Below are 15,841 nucleotides of genomic sequence, written 5' to 3'. Positions count from 1 at the left end.
ATTTCTAAATATTATCAGAAACAACCTGTTTTTACGCATTTTTTTGTAGGGTCCTCTTCACTGGCTTTCCTCCCTCTCCCCTTTCGGCGAAATGCTTTACAAAATTTTTACTATGATACATAAGAAACAAAAAAAATATATTTTCATTTGTTATTATTTTCACATCATCAGGAGATAAATACCACGGCGCGTTTTTTTTTATGTGTCCCTATTAGTGTTAATTCATAAAAGAAATTTGTTTAACATTAATTGAACATAACATTTATAAAATATGATAAAATATTTCTTTCCACACTACATTATTGATTATGTTCATATTACTTATATTCTGAACAGACAGATTTTTAGGATTTTCACATTTACTTAATGCTACATATAATTGGCCGTGTGAAAATAATGGTCTGTCAGTGTATATTCCAACAAACTCGAAATCTCCTTCTTGTGCGTTATATATAGTCATGCAAAAAGCTAACACTATAGGAAACTGTTTTCTGTAAAAGATATATGGTAAAGACGAATTTTTTTCTAGTATTTAAAGTTATTTTTGGTAGAAAAACTTTTTTTCCGGTATTATCTCCAGTAATAATTTGACATTGAATGTTTCTATAAATGAATAATTTTTAATCTTGTTCTATTACACAGCTCTTCGTGTATGTTCAAATTTCGAATTAACGTATTATAGCAGTTACTCAAAGCTCTAGCATATGTGGTGGGAAGCCTTCTTTTATGTAATGCAACGATTCTGAAGGAAAATTTTTTGAATATCATCATCTGTTTGATCAATACCTTTGTGACTAGCATAATCGATGCTATATACGAGGTGAGTTCAAATAGTAAGGTGAATTTTCATTTTTATGAAAAAATATTTATTTATTTATTAATATTTATACTGTCCCCTTTCAAGTACTCCCCCTCAGATATAATACACTTGTGCTAACGTGTTTTCCAATCCTCGAAACACTTCCGGTAAACAGTTTCTGATATAGCCTTGAGTTCATCCAGCGATTTGTTTTTATCTCCTCAATCGTTTCAAACCTCCGTCCTTTCATGGGTTTCTTGAGTTTTGGAAACAGGAAAAAGTATATCCGGTGAATATGATGCCTGAGGCAGGATTGTAGTTTTGTTTTTGGCTAAATTGTTCGATACAAGCAATGATGAATGAGCAAGTGCATTATTGTGATGCGAAATCCATGAATTGTTTTTCCACAATTCTGGACTTTTTTTTTTATTGCTTGTCACAAACGACGCATAACTTCAAGGTCTCTTTAATGACCATATGACCTTGCGGAAAAAACGCTTGATGTACTATGCCACGATAATCAACGAAAACAGTGAGCAAAACCTTGACCAGACGGAGTACCGACCGAGATCCTCTGGCTCGTGACTCATCTACGGTCGGTGATACTTCTCGACCTGTACAACACGTGCTTGACAATAGAAACGCTCAGGGACCGGTGGAAAGAGGCAAGGCTCTTCCTTATCCCAAAAGGTAGGAGCGATCCTGGTACGCCTTCGGTCTTCCGACCGTTGAGTTTACTTAACATGACTAGTTAACTTTTTGAACAATTACTGAGACCGAGACTGATGAACGCGATACAGGCCACTCGGAGTGACCTTGTCGCCTACACTGATGACGTGGCAGCGGTGATTTCGGAGAGATCCCCCGAGCTGGCGCAGCTGACGTTGAACCAGACCATGAGATGAGTTGGACGATGGATGATAGACCACGGACTGCAACTCGCAACAGAAAAAACGGAACTGACGGTTGACCTGAAAAAACGTATACAAACGAAAATTGATTCGTTTTCATTAATATTTACTATTTAATAAATAAATAATTTAGTTTATAAATAACCAGTAATAAAAACTAAAATAAATAGTCGACCACGTAACGGAAATGGTCAGTAGTGCGAATTAATTTTCACTTGACTATGGGGCATACGAGATGGAGACCAAGAGGGAAATCAAGTGCCTTGGGGTAACCCTCGATACGAAGATGACCTTTTGGCCTCATATACACAAGAAAATCCGGAAAGCAGCAGATACAAATATATACAAAAAAGGGTGTTTCCATAAATCTGTTAGCGGCTGAACTAGATGAACACATACTGAAAATTATCTATCTTAAGGTTTTAAGGATCGCTGATTACGAAAATGAAGTCACATTTAAAAAATTCTACATGGCGTCCAATGTGGCTGACGGAAAATGTCATATTTGGCAAAATGTAAACCGAAAACTGCATTTGTGGATTTGTGAATTTTTGGGATCACTGGTCAATAAATATATGTTAGTAAGATATATGATGTCAGACTCTAAAAGTTCTACAAATATTAAAAATGTCGGATCCAATAAAGCGGGCCAAAAATTTGGATTTTATTGAATGTGAACTAATAAAAATATACATGGATTTTAGGGACGTTTATTACGAAGTTGAAAATGTATCGAGTGTTTTTCGAGCTATAACGCTCATCGGATCTATAATTTTCTATAACACAAATAAATATTTTCCCTGCTACCAATATCAGTGCTCTAAGATTCGAAAAATTTAATAGAACGGATCTAATTAGACATCTATAATCATAGAAAAAATACTACTCCCCCTGGAAATTTATAACTCAAATGATAGATAAAATTTTTTCCGTACACTTTATAATTCTTTTCTAGTGTTGAAAATCATCTAATCGGAATAAACAAAGTTAGAAAAATCAAAGTTCATCGCTGCTTGCTTTTCACAATAAGGTGAAAATCTAAAATACAGAAAAGTGAAGTATCAATATTTTTCTTCAGTAGATGGGTGATCTAGTATTAATACAAATCAATGAATACTCAGCAGATTATTCATTACTAAATTTTATAATTTCTTCATTTCCGTTCTGTACAGTATAATAATTTACTAAATCATAATATAAGTACGATCAAATATTCTACAATCTACGTAAAGTATATTGCATTATACAAATGTGATGAGAGCAACGGCTCACGCCGTTGGTTCCGACATCGTCTCTCCCTTCCCGGACAGAAAGAGAGAGAGAGAGGGAACCAGGATATGATTTGGACGCCAGCAGGGTTAGCACGCGTGAGGTGCCTCCGATTGCCCGCTACTCAAGGGTTATTGGTGGGGGGGGGGGGGGGGGGGGCGCTCGGTGCCCGGCAGTAGACTGCGACAAAGAATGAGCGTAGCACGCTTTATCCGCGCCGTCTGATTACTTGGTTTTTTCTGTTGCCTTTGTAAAGCGAGCGAAATTTGATTCTACGACGCGTGTGCAACGTGGTGCAGCTGTTTGCCACGAGACTTCTGTCTCAAGAAAAAGTGAACGAGCTACCAGCATCTGTTCAATCCAGGGACATCGAGCAGATTTTCTTCAAGGTTGGTCAAGTTTTTTTCTCTCTCTTGTAAGATTGCGTCGCTGGAAACCCGCGGAGGATAGGGAGGCTCAGCGGTTATTTCGCTCGAGAGCTTATGGAGAAACGTGGAGAATAGCTTGTAACCATCGCGCCAGCCGGGTTCCATGCGATTTCCCGCAGGAACTCGCGGCTGCGGTAGTGCGAGAGCGCGATTGTTGTTACGTCGAGTTACTGATTATAATTGTTAGACTGTGTAGATAAATATATGTATCAAACGAATTTGTGAGTTATTATTGTGTTGAACATTCCTGCCTATTCCATCGTGCGCGCGTCGAAACGTTGCCTATCGCGTCCCCGCGAAGCTTGGCCTTCCGGGTTCCGATCTCTAAAGAATCCGTCGTGTTCTCCAGCAACGGGAGAAAACTCATGACATGGCATCCTTTGTGAGGAACGGGGGTCGACCACGTAACGGAAATGGTCAGTAGTGCGAATTAATTTTCTTTTTATTGTTGGCGACTTAGTATAAGTAGGCGTAGGCAAGCGCAAGTGGTGTTATTGTTGTTATTCTCGCTAGGCATCGACTCGCTTGGCATGTGCTTGCTGGCGAGTCCGATGTTTACACCGTCAGTGGGACATTAATATTGTGTGTGCATAGAAGAAACTTGTTGGTTGCCGGCGCGCTGTTTACGCATTTAGAGGAGTAAAAGAGTTGGATGAGTGCGCGCGTTATTATCGCGCGTCGAGTATCGGATCGGGGTGCGGGCAGTGAAAGGTCGCGAAGTCCCGTTATTTTGTTTACGGTCATGCGCTCGCTGGGGTCGCGCGTCTGTTTACAGGCACGTAGAGAAGTGAGTTTTCTCAGCGGCGTCGTGACGGCTACGGTGTGTTGTTGCCGGTGCGGCCTGCACGTCGATCTAAAATTTGAACCGGAGCGGTAGCCGTCAAGATATAACGGATAGAGGCGTGAGCTAAGTGTGTGTGTGGACGGTTTGTAGTAGCGAGTAGTTTTGCATGTTAGATATATGATGAGTGACAGTAATTTTTATTCATGTGACTGTGATGAGTTGAGCGTTCAACCCACTGACTCATGGAGCTTCTCGAGCTAAAGCTCGAGGAAGAGAATCCCTCCCACGGTAACGCGCAGAAGAGAAGAGTTTATTTATTGTAGTAAGCAGTGCCGCGTGGGTGGGCCTCTCTTTGATTCGCGATGCCCCTTGCGTGCAAAGACGGTGTGAAGATGCGCCGTATTCTGTGAGATCCACGCGTGAAGGTATTGAAGAAAAAGATCGAGGAAACCGAGCCGGTCGAGTTGATCAACCTCATGACTATGAGGCGGCTCAATACGCGCGGTACAATTGACGAGTTACACGATCGCGAGTTGCGGTTTATGTTGGCATGTAAGAGGCCCGACCTTGACCCTCTGTTGCGACCTGATGATTTTGCGTCGGGAAGGGTCCCCGATTTCCCATACAGGAGCTTCGGTAAAGAAGATGAAGCTAGCGCGCAGGGAGAGGCGGTGGTCGCGATACCGTCAGTAGGGCGCGGGTAGTGGGAGATTAGGTCGGAGGCATTTGTAAGCATTCTCCGGAGCAAGTAGGTAAGAGGGATGCGGGCACTCCGGCTCATGAGTCCTTTTATAGGGCTTCGAACCTGCCAGAGGTATTCGTTTCTATGGAGATGACGTCTGTCCGCGTGGGGGGCTCGCCGGCGAGCGCCGCGACCAAGGGATCCTTGGTTAGCGATACTGCCCGTGATTTAGGAGACGGCGGAGTGTTCTAGACCGCATTCGACTATGATGGGGCATCGCTCCACGAGTACACCGCAGACGAGATTGAGAGCCGCGCGTCGTGGCGTGTCATGGGAGAGGCGCGCGCGCGATTTGCTCGCCGACGATGACTCTGCGAGCCTTGCGGGTGCGACCCGCAGCAGTGTTAAGCGCGGCGAGAAGGAGTTGGCTGGTCCGGACAGTGACGATGACGAGCGATTTTCCTCCGATTCGGAAGTTTATTAGGAGTGCCGCTCGGGTCGACGACCGACTGGGAGGCGAGCCTGGCTGAGGAAGTCTGAGGCGTGCGCGATTAGGCGCATCGACGGCGGATCTCTCAATGCGGGCCTGGCCGGTGAGGTTCACGAAGGAGGGCGGCCTTTCTCCAGAGAAATACCTGGTCAAGTTGCAAAAGTACCAGAGCTTTTATGGATTAACCGACGAGGAGGTGCTGGAGAGCATCGCTACTACGATCGCAGTTAAGGCTTCGTTGTGGTCGGAAAATAACGAGGAGTCGTGGGAGTTTCTGGATGAATTTATAGTGGACTTTAAGAATGATTTCTGTAGGCGGTTGAATCGGATGGATCTGTATCACGAGCTTGCCGCGCGAACGCAGGGTCAGGGCGAGCCGTTGAATGAGTACGTGGCTGCGTTCCAAAGCATTATTCGTCATTTTAACCCGCGTCCATCGATGAAGAAACAGCTCACTTTGTTGATAGAGAGACTGCATCCGAAGTATAAGCAGTTTCTGGGTAGCAAGATATTTAAAGATATACGCGAATTTAAGAAGATAGGCGCGCAGTTTGAAATTAAGAATGAGCGATTGCAGCGTTGGAAGCCTCCGTTTGGAGCGGAAAAGATTATGATTTCAATGGCTGCATATTCGGGATCGCCGAAAAATGCGAGAAGGGCGTCGGTAGCCGTGATAGAGCAGAATAAAGGAAATGATAGTGAAAGAGAAGAGCCGAAAAAGAAAAGTTCGCGAAAGAACCGCAGTGCCGTCGTGAAAAGGAGCAAGAAGGAGAGCGGCGAGGTCGCAGTTGCGACGGCCGATTAGCCAAACCCGCAGCAATCAAAACCCTCCGGAACTTGTGGAGAAGGTCAGAGCGCGAATGCGCCGGCTGTGAGGAGCTTGCGACTGCTTCCCCAGATGGTTTCAATGGCGGCCCCGATTGACGGTTTGCCGCCGAGTTTAGTACCACAGCAGCGTAATGCGCAGAATGCCGTTTATAGGCCTGCGCCAGGTTCCGGTCGCCCTTTTTCGGGAGTTTGCTTTGGATACGGTGCACAGGGTCACCGACGATCGGGGTGCCCGAACAATCAGAACCGACCGGCGGGCGCGTGTTATCGGTGCAAACAGGCAGGGCATTATGCGAATAATTGTCCCCTTAACCAGGCACAGCAGACACTGGTTTGCCAGGTGTGCGGCAGGGTTGGATCCGTTTTTCAAACTTGTCTAACTTGCGGCAAGGTTGTGCAGGAAAACTTGCAGACGGGAGCCGTTGACCGCACGACGACCCCTGCTTAACTACCCTTCAGCGGGTGTTGCGTGTTCAGAAAGTCCTTCGGTGAACGAGGCCAGGTAGAGCGGATGCAGTGGAGAAATTGGGAGAAAAAGAAGAATTAGCCACCGGATTAAGCGGATGCTTAGCAACAGCCGCTGGCGATTCGCGACCGGGCGCGATTAAAGGAGTCGAACGGATAGTGGAAACGCTCATGGTAGTGGACGTGCGCACATCCAAGAATGAGTATTGGAGGAAAGTGATTGAGCAATGCGCACAGCTGAGAGTGGTGGATGACGCTGTGCAGGAGAGCGCGTGCTCGGAGGCGGTGAGAGACGCACGGTTGTCCGTTTCCGTACCTAGTTGGCCTTGCGTATTGGGGCTATCGCGGATGAGGGAGACGAGCGGGGATATTGTGTCGGGGGCGAGCGTGCCAGCCAACAAGCAGGATGACTCGACGTCCGATGTAAATATGTGCCGAGATCAGGTGGCGGTCGTGGGTGAGAGGCTGAGCGGTTTTGCAAGATTCGCGCAGAAGGGCAGTGTTACGGTTCTTGTGATCGTCGAGCCCGCGGCGCGATGCGACGAGCTAAGGGTGGATGCGAGCGGGGCACGAGATGAAAACGCGGAGGATGTACCGTCGCGCGGGATCGTGGCGCGTGTCGTAGAAAGTGAGACGAGCTCGTGCGTTCCGCCCACGGCTGGGCAGGCTTCGGCGGTGGCTGTTGCCTCGGGAACAGACGGGGGGCTTACCGATGGTGCCGATATTTCGTTGGAGGCGACGAACGTAGTCGGGAACGCGCCGTTTGTTTCGGGGAAAGGAGAGACCGAGCCGAGTTCGGCGGAGTTGCCATATAGACAGCCAAGCGACCCGGACGTGGCGCATGTAGCGAATGTAGGAAATGTAGGAAATAGATGTAGGAAAATAGATTTTTCATCAACGTTGACATTGCAGGTGTCACGTACAAGGCGTTGCTTGACTTTGGAGCGCAGGTCTCAGTAGTAGGCCCTGCGATAGGAGGTTTAAATCACGATTGAGACCGATTTCCGTGAAAGGAATCTCGGGAGAGAAACCTAGCATGTGTGGTGATCTGAAATTGGTCTTTGATGTGGGCGGTAGATGCGAGGAATTGATAGTAAGCGTAGTGTCTTGGCTGGATCACGATATCATTTTCGGAGTAGATTTTTGGAAGAAGTGGCGTCTTAATATCGATTATGAGAATCGTTAGTGGCGGACGGGTGATCGTGGTGAATGCGTTCCTCTCGCGGGTTCCGATCAGTGCGTGGTCGACGTGTTCGCGGAGTGCGCTGGTTTAACGACCTATGAGCAGTCTCAGCGAGAACGAATTCTAGTGTTGGTCCGCCGAGTCGTCCCTGAGCAGGGAGAATCTCCAGCTGTAACGGGCGTAATCGAGCATATGATCGATGTGGGAGGCGTGCGGCCGATGAAAACGCCGATTAGACGAATGTCTCCTCCGATTTTGAGGTTCGCGCAAGAAGAGACGATGCGAAAGTGGAGAGCCAGGATCATTAGGCCGTCGGATAGCCAATGGTGCAGCGCGCCAGTCGTCGTTAGGAAATCGGACGGTAGATATCGCTTTGGTTTAGATTTCAAGCCCGTGAATAAGGTAACCAAAGTAGATGCATATCCGATGCCAAGCCACTATGGCCAAGGGTCTCGGGTTATGGGAATTTGAAAGGATGGCGTTCGGGCTGGTTAACGAACCTGCGACGTTTATGAGGTCGATGGACGCGTTGTTCGGTCCAGAATATGAGCCTAATATATTTTCGTATCTCGATGATTTGTTGATCGTGAGCGCGGACTTTGAGAGCCACATGATATGGTTGGAGCACATGCTAAGTCGTTTGTTCGGGGTAAGTTTGGAAGTCAATCTAGAAAAATCGGATTTCTCCTGCACCAAGGTTACGTATCTAGGCTATCGCTTGGATTGCGAGAGCCTTCGCCCCGATCCCGACCGAATACTCCCGATAGTCAATTATCCGGTTCCGACAAATCTGGAACAGCTGCGTAGATTTTTGGGTATGGTGGGTTGGTATGCACGATTTATAGAGCACAAAAGCGAGATTAAGGTTCCGCTTAGGAGGCTTTCACGAAGACCAACCATAGAACTAGAGCCCGGAACAACATGAGGCGTTCGGGATCCCTAATGGGATAATTTTGATTTGACCTTGATCTGAATTTGACCCCTGAGCTAATCAGGTCAAATGAATCGTGGATTCGGATTCAGCGACCCCAAAAACACAAATGTAATGGTATTACCTTTTGCACTTTTGCTCACATATGACTTATTTTCGTGGGGCTGTTATATTTGTATTGTTGGTACAGTTGTTATGAAATTGCTAAAGTGGTGAACTGCATTCGATGATATCTCCGCGAAAAAAAAAGATTTGTTAAATTTGAAAAATGCTTTGGAAAGGGCAGAAGCGGTACTTTGAGATGGTTAGATTCGTTTTTAGCAAAAAAAAAGTTTTGCGGTGTATTATAATTTCTAAAACAGCATAAATACGTGTTTTTCGCACTTTTAGGTTAGAATATCTCGAAAATGTGAAGTGATAGAGCATTTTTGATGCCAGGTTCGTGTTTAGCGCATCAAAAACCTTCGGAATATGTTGCTCATGTTCGTGCGTTATAAATCATGTTGACCTGTGTAATGTGCTTAGAAAAGTTATTACAGGTGATGAATCATGGGATTATGGTTATGATCCTGAAACAAAACAACAATCTTCACAGTGGAAGCATTTTGAATCGCCAAGACCAAAAAAAGCACGTCAAAGTCGGAGCAATGTTAAGTCAATGTTGATTGTTTGTTTCGATTGTGAAGGTGTTGTACATCACGAATATGCACCAACAGGTCAAACAATCAATAAAGAATACTACGTTCATATTTTGAAACGTTTGCATGATGCAGTAAGACGAAAACGGCCGCACTTTTGGGAAAGTGGTGACTGGCTTCTCCATCACGATAATGCGCCAGCGCATTCATCCAATCTTGTTTAGCAGTTTTTGAGCAAATACAATATCGCTTTGCTTCGACAACCTCCATACAGTTCCGACATAGCCCCTTGTGACTTTTGGCTGTTTCCAAAACTATAAAAACCACTCAAAGGACACCGATTCGATGACAAAACAATGGTTGAAAACAATGAGACGAGTGTACTTAAGGCTATCCCTAAAAGTGAGTTCCAGGACTGTTTTGAAAAGTGGAAACATCGATGGAACCGGGTTATTCAATCAAGTGGGGATTATTTTGAAGGATGCCACCCACCAGATGATAAAGAATAATGCTAGCACGAAAATATAAAGGTAGGTCTAATACTTTCCGGACAGACCTCGTAAGCTCTACGAAGAACTACTTGACAAGATGCAGCACCACAAGTTCTTCATCAATTATATCGAAAGAAACAAATTTAAATTCTCTGTAGAGTATATTGTAAGCTTCTAAATGATTGGAGGAGCTAAATATAATATAATAAATGGAGTACTTCACAGATAAGGGAGAAGATGGGGCTCTCATCACCTTAAAAAATTATTCTTTCGTATTAACATTGAAGAAAAATAGAAATAACTGCGTGCGGCTTCGGCGCTATGAAAAGGAAAAGGGAGCTGGGGGTAGGACGACGTTTATGCAGTGGTTTTGGCACTATGAAAAAATAGTGAGGATCAGGCTACGTAAGCGAATTTCGTTATAGCTAGAAATTATTCTTTCAAGAGCAACAACAATATGAAGTATAAACTAATTATCACAAGATGGATCAAGAATAGACACGAATGCTGTCATAGTAGAATTTATACCAGATCCCTTAACAAATGATCCTGTAACGTACGAAGATATTATAATTACACTGATGAAAATAGAGTAGTTAATATCTTATGTCGTTCTGCCAGATAGACAAAAAATCAAACTGCTGAATTGCATAGGCAAGGATAGACCAATCACTTAGTTTCCATTTCTGGAAGTTTTACGAATATCCAAAGTTATCGGCCACATCGAGACACATTTAGACCGTCAAAACTTCCAATCAGCTTTTAAACCACGATTTGTTGTATTGGCTTTTCAAACTATACAGAAGGATGAGAAATCTACCATTGCTAGCGAAATTGATAACTGTAATATTAGCAACGTCAAACTGTTTCTCAAATCACAGTACCATCCATATAGAAATCTTAACATCAATCAAAATCAATACGTCTTGCTCTACGATATGTTTACGAATTTTCAAAATTCTTACAATAAAGATGTGGAACCTATTCTCTACAATAAAAATTTCATTGAAAATGTGCCGGTCATAGTGATTGACTGTTCGAAACAAAACGAATCACTCGATGAGAGGAGATACGGATATAAAATCAGGTGCAGCACGAGCAATCATCGATATTCAAAATGTCTTCCGTGGTGGACGTGCAGGGATTCAGATAGTTTGGAGACGATTTCATCTTGAAGGAGCTAGCCATCATTCCTCTTGAGTACGACGCCTAGTTCGACTCTTCGAGTCGCCCTTTTTCTCAAAAGACTAACAGAGAAATACAGGAAGGAGAACTCTTGGTATGAACGTCATCTTCATGGCATCTTTTGAAATTCGGATAATTGGTCTTACAATGCAATTGCTGAAATCATAAAAGGAACTTTAAGAAAAACGAAAAATGTGTTTGTCTCTGAAATCACAAACAAGGAGTGGGTAGAGAGATTCAGATTGCCTGTTTGCAACATTGACGATCTCGGCTACGGAACAGTAAAAAAAGCTAAATTTATCACAGTATGTTCACATAATAACAGATCATTCAAACCTCGGTGTGCACTACACAACGCCAAGTTGATGAAGCAGTTCTATCTTGATAACGTGTTAATAACTCGCAGCCAATCAACGAAAAAAATATGACAAAACTAGAGTAATGGATATACAAACCTTAAAGACAAAGACGAAGCAGTAAGAAGAAAACAAGGAGAAGATAAAAACACTTGGAAGAAGTATTCTGAAAAACACTAAGCAATCCAATACTAAATCTTTCCCTAAAAATACTGACTATAAAAAAATCTAAAATTGCTAGATAAAAAAAAATTTGTTTGAAGGATCGTAGAGATTGGTTATTGGTTGAATCTCATGGGCTCCTATCACTTAAATTCTTCACTCGATTCCTTTAATCAGAATTTTTCTCTTAAATAATTTTTTAATAAAAATAGTTCATCAAGTAGTGTAAAATTCGATTCAACGTCTTATCCGTGTACATTCGTTGTATAATTTATTATTAAAAAAGTTTCAGCAATAATTATAATTTATTACAGAATTTATTTATTAAATAATTTTTAACATTAATTTTATATATAGGAATGGGATTTCTCTCCCAGGCATATCAAAAAGCTAATACAGCCTAAAACACTAGCTGTTCCAATGCGAAAACAGCATTGTCATTTATTTATACTAATAAATGAATTTTTGTCTTTTTTTATTGCATTTTTAGACTAGAAACGTCTTCACTAACCATAATAAAATTTTTTTTTCATAAATAACTGTATTTGGTTTCGTGAAAAACCTTTGGCGGTTCAAATACGTGGATTGCGTTATTTATAATAATAAATAAATTTTATAACGGGGTTTTGACCCAGCGCGGGTCACTCGTTATATAAATTACGAGGGGAATAAACAGCTCGGTGTGGGCCTCGTAATAGGCTGCGCAAAGCCTAGCCCAGCGGCAACAGGAACGTCGTGGTGCAGCGTCTGTTACCTTGGCCCGCGGAGAGCGTCGTGTAGTCCTATGGGCGCTTTGGAATAATCACGAAATTTAGGTGCGAAAGCCGGACGGAACGGGATTGATTACGATAGGTGAAAGGAAGCGCAAAAGAAGAAAACAGATATACAAATAACGTCGAGTTTACTACGGAGAGTAATACAAAATTAATACGCAGCGTAAGCGGGAGAGAGAGTGGCGAAAGCTAGCGAGAGAGACATGTATTCGAGGAGGTACTTACAATAATATCTCGGCGTTAGCCCTGCAGGCGATATCCTCAGCCTCGCACGTGGCTCGCAATGACGCGCAGTGTACAGCTCGGGTGCAGTCAAGAAGCGGGCGGCCTTAAAGGCTCGCACGCGCGGTCGCAGGAACTAGCCCGCCAAAGGCACTAGGGGTAATCTCGGCACCGATATCTCACACCGAGTGGACACTCGCGTACTCGCAGACAACCGAAAAGTCAGTCACAAGAGGTTAGTCGCGTAAAGTCGGATAACAAGGATCGCGAGCACAAGTAAAGCCGCTCGTCACACGTCCACGTGCTTCGAAGTCGCCGGTACAAGAAGGAATCCTTATCGCGCGCCTCTCCGAACTCTTCTGCTCGCGCGCGTCGCGCCGGCCTCCCGAATTCTCTCTCTAGCTCGCCCTCTATTAGCGCTCTCTCTGACTTACCTTTGGCTGCCATACATGTGGGATAAATATAAGACAATTATATACATAAGAATAATTATAATTATGTATGGGGAGAGAGAGACATAACGAGGGTCTGGCCGCTCGTTATATGCCCCTTCCCCAGACTGGGTAGCAGGGCGTACCAGGTCGAAAAACCTGTCTCTCTCCACCAAGCAAGGAAAATTAATTGATAAAGAAAAATCAAGACATCGTAGTGGTAAAAAAATATGTTTTATTTATCTATACATTAGAAACTCTAGGTGGAACGTAGCTTACCGCGACTCTCTCTACTCGCGCGGATCGCAAATCTAATAGTAACGCGTGACAAAAGAAAACGAGAAGGGAAAAGAAAAGAAAACATGGGCGTCAATGCCTGATTCTTGAGGGGAAAACTTCGAGGGCGAGGTCGCGAGGATGGTCGTAGCGCTTAGGTTTAGACCTAGTGCTCGGATACACCTCGTCTGTCGCCGTCGTCCGCGTGGGTGACCGACGACTCTTCTCGATCCCGAAGGAAGGCTTCCCTGCGTTGGCGCGTTTCGACCGTGCTATAGGAGTACGGCTTCTGTCCGCCGCTCCTCCAAAGCTCGTGCCTCGACCAGTTCGGGCAGTCGGAGGTTCGAGGTACTCCCGTGAGGCCGCAAGTGGAGCAAGCCCGCTTGCCGAAGAGGTAGGGACGGGGACCGGCCCAGCGGTTGCACGGCTCGTCTCCCGCGGCTCCTTGCAGGGCAAAATAGCCTGGCGTGCGGCGCGTCCGGTCGTTCGGGATGGCCTGGTTGGAAGCTCGACGGGAGTGGGACGTCGGTGGGTCGCCCAAGGCTGCGAGCTGCCGTTTCACCGTCTCGAGGTGCTCCTGGGCTCGACGTTGCTCCTCTCGTAAGCGTTGCCGCGTCTCCTCGCGCTGTTTGCGAGCCTCGCCTTCCTTCCGCCATTCAGGGATCGCCTCCTGGAGGTAGGCCTTGAGCTCTATGGCCTCCTGCAGCCTGGTTGCGTAGGTTCCCGCGATAGCGAGACCGCGGGGCCCATGACGGTCGATGAAGGCGAGTCCGTCTCGGTAGGCCTTCTCCTCCTCCTTTTCCGCGGCTAGCCGCGCCTTTCTGCAGGCGGTGAAGTGAGCCTGGAGGACCTTCCACTCCTCTTCGAGGGTAGGTGGCTCTTTCGTCGCAGGGGCTGGGTCTACCTTGGCCTTGAGGCTCGTAGCGACGTTGCGTTCCTCGGGGCCGTAGCCGCGCTGCCGCAGGATGGCCTCCAAGCGTTCGGCGGCCGCCAGGGCGAAACAAGAAGACTCGTTGGCGTGCTTCAGGCTGCGGTCCGGCGAATCCTCGCCCTTACGGGCCGCACCGTCTTCCGGCCGTCTCGGCCTGCGTAGCATCCTCTGGGGGAGGTCTACGGTAGTCTCCTCGGAACTGGCGTCGCTGTCATCATCTGACGAGGCCCGCGACTTGTTGGCTGGGATATCCTCTACCGCGTTGGAGTAGGCCAGGGCTAGAGCCGGAGGGGCGTCCCTGCGCGTCGACGGCGCAGCGTTTCGGCGCGATGCAATAGCTACGGCCGCCGTGAATGCATCATGCAGCACTTCTTCCATCCATACGGCGAGGGGAGCTATTTCGGCGTTGGTCAGCATCCTCTACAGGGCGAAGCATACGTAATGTTAAGCAAGAAAACGAGCTCGATTAGCTGCATCAAGCGATAGCGTCTGCTAGGGAAGCAGGAAGCTTTGAAGCAGTAACAGAGTTTTATTAGCATAGAAGGTGAGATAAGCAGAAAGAAAATGAGGAAACAAGCAAAGTCGTAGGGTGTTAGTTCCTGGAACGCAAGCGCCGAGGGGATACGTCGACGGGAGCATGCATTTTCTGCTTGTGAGGACGACCTCTTCTCCTTGGGGCGGTCGGTATTTCGCCTTGCGCAAGGTCCTGTCGTGGGCTTGCTGAGGCTTCTGGCCCTATAACCTTCGTGACCGAAACGTCGTTGTTTGAGGTATCGCGCTCGTCGCTTTCTTGCGTGCGATCGGGCGAGAAAATTCCTTTCAACGACATCGTTTCGTCGTTTTCGTTTCCTTCAAGGAGAGGACTGTCAGCTGCATCATCGGGGCACTGGGCTCCGTCGAAACACGGGCGCAAGTCGCAAACGGCGACTTAACCAACGTCACAACCTTCTTCGTTCTGGAGTTGGTATGAGTTGGGACCGAGGCGTGCAGTAATGATGAACGGGCCCGCGTACTTCGGGCTGAGTTTCGCGGTTGTCTGGTTAGCGGTGGAGGACAGCATACGATTCCTCGCCCAGACTCTATCACCGACGTTATACTCGACGTCGCGATGCTTAGCGTTGTAGTACATCTCCTGTCTATCTTGGGCTTCTCGCGAGTGTTGCAGTGCAACGGCTCGGAAATCGTCAAGCTTGTTAATTCGAGCGTGCCAGTCGGCGACCGCGGCCGTCTCGAGGTTCCGAGCCACGGCGCGTTCTTCCTCTCGTTTCTTCGAGTTTGGCAGCTCGGGATGGCGTCCGTAATTTAGAAAAGCGGGGCTCGTGCGGGACAGAATAATCAAGCTTTTGTCCAGACTGAAGGGGCATACTGCCCAGACGATCTTTGGCTGTGGAGGTGGTTTACGAGTACTACTGCGTCCAATCTACCCCAAGCCTGTCTTCGAGCTGCTATCCAAGGCCAGAAAAGTGAGTGATGACCTCGGATACGCGTGGCCTGTGGTGCGAAACTTGCGGGTCTTCTGCCGCGCCACGCCGCAATCGGAGCTCATCCCTATTGTCTCTGAGGCTGATCTACGTGGTTTGCCGAGGCTGGCATCTCGCCAACCAGT

The 15,841-nt window shown here is 46.3% G+C and overlaps 1 protein-coding gene across 9 annotated transcripts in view; it reads left to right on the top strand.

Moving 5' to 3' along the window:
* Positions 1–15,841, top strand: part of LOC131669021 (inactive dipeptidyl peptidase 10) — a 1,674,792-nt gene that overhangs the window by 1,583,326 nt on the left and 75,625 nt on the right. The gene's annotated exons all lie outside the window — the stretch shown is intronic.

The sequence above is a fragment of the Phymastichus coffea genome, unplaced genomic scaffold, assembly GCF_024137745.1.
Source record: "Phymastichus coffea isolate CEN01 unplaced genomic scaffold, Cenicafe_Pcof_1.1 PCOF00007, whole genome shotgun sequence".
Taxonomy (NCBI): Eukaryota; Metazoa; Arthropoda; class Insecta; order Hymenoptera; family Eulophidae; genus Phymastichus; species Phymastichus coffea.
The sequence above is the reverse complement of the archived record's forward strand: the minus strand, read 5'-3'. Positions and strand labels throughout refer to the sequence as shown.